The sequence below is a fragment of the Myotis davidii genome, unplaced genomic scaffold, assembly GCF_000327345.1.
Source record: "Myotis davidii unplaced genomic scaffold, ASM32734v1 scaffold845, whole genome shotgun sequence".
Taxonomy (NCBI): domain Eukaryota; kingdom Metazoa; phylum Chordata; class Mammalia; order Chiroptera; family Vespertilionidae; genus Myotis; species Myotis davidii.
In genome coordinates, this window is record NW_006296223.1 from 1363410 (window position 1) to 1364905 (window position 1496).

General features: G+C 65.8%; 1 protein-coding gene across 1 annotated transcript in view; it reads right to left on the reverse strand.

The window, feature by feature from the left end:
* DENND6B (DENN/MADD domain containing 6B) overlaps positions 1 to 1496 on the reverse strand; it is a 27553-nt gene that overhangs the window by 14858 nt on the left and 11199 nt on the right. The window lies entirely within an intron of this gene.

Sequence of the window (1496 nt, forward strand, 5' to 3'; positions counted from 1 at the left end):
TGGAGAAGAGGGGGCAGGACAGGCCCGGGATGGTTAGCACCGCTCCCCACACCCTCACACTGGGAGGCCCTCTCCCCGCTGTGGGGACCTGCCCTGCACCCGGCCTTGTCCCCTCCTGCAGACCTCCCCCTCGGGCACCTCCTCTGGGTGCTCCCCACCTTGGACCTGCCCCCCAGAGTATGGGAGGGTGTGGCTCACTGCTTTCAGCATCTTGCTGCCCTCCCACCCCTTCAGCCCCAACCACATCCATACCATGCCCGCCCCGCCCCCACTGCAGGGAACCCCAAAAGTACCCGCGTCTGACAGATGCCAACTTTTTACTAAAAAAAGGAAGTTAAAACACAAGCAGTGTGGTCACAGCACATTTTAATACCAAAAGTGTGGGAAGGCCACTGTGCCAGACTAAGGGAGTCTTTAAATAGAGCCAGGAAGCTGGGGGCCACTCCTTCCTGCCGGGAGCAGACACTGCATCTCCGCCGCCCGGCCCTGCACAGCCTCCCGGCCCGGCACAGCGGTCACCACAGCACCTCCTGGGACACTGGCTCCTGCCCATCTAGGCCTTTCTGCTCTCAGGCTCTGCTGCAGGGGGGGGGGGCGGTTCTGCTTCCTTTGACCCATCTACCCCTTCCTCCGCCCCCCGCCGGGTGACAGGGAGCGGCACCGCAGGCACGTGCAGTTACTGCCTCCGTTTTCACACTGAAGACAGTGGGACTGTCCTAGGGTTAGGTCTGGGCCAGAGGCTGACACAGACGCTCAGACCAGCACGTGGCCCTGCCTGGGAGGGCATGCGCCCTCCAGGGGCAGGACTGAGCGGGGCTTCAGGAGGGACAGGAACCCCACCAGCCTGCGGCCGCTCACTGCCAGGACCGCCTCAAGGAGACACTGAACCCCGTGCGGCCTGGCCCAGCCCCTCGGGTGAGGGGTCTGACGGGGGAGCCTTACTGCAGGCCCACCGCTCTGGCCCTTCCCCCAGCTGACCCTGCTCTCACCCTGTGCTGAGTGGGGGCAGCGCTGGGCCTGGCTGGGGCGTGCACCCCCTCTGGGAGCTGGGACCCAGGCGGCTGTGGCTATGGAGGCTTGGGCTGGGGCGGGGCAGGTAAGCCATTCAGGCTGCACATAGGGTAGATGGACCTGGGTAACCCCAGTGCCTGTAGCCAGGTGTGTGTGTGGGGGGGGATTACTCCAGGGACAGGGCCTGGGACAATGCCTGGAGGGGGGAGCCCATGGCTGGGTCCCACACCGCCCCCTGGTGGCCTCTCAAGAAACCAGCAATCAGCAGGCCAAGCTCCTCATCCCTCCCGACCCAAGGACGGTGGGCGAGGGGTCCCAGGCAAGTGGGTGGGTGGGCCCTGTGAGGAGGGGCTGCCCGTCAGCTGCCTGTTCCTGTCCTGGGCTGGGCAGCCGGTGGGGCTGAAGGACACATCAAATGCAACGCATTGGGCCTTCCAGGACTCGGCAGACGGGTGCCGGCAGGGGGCAGGGCCCCAGGCCCCAAG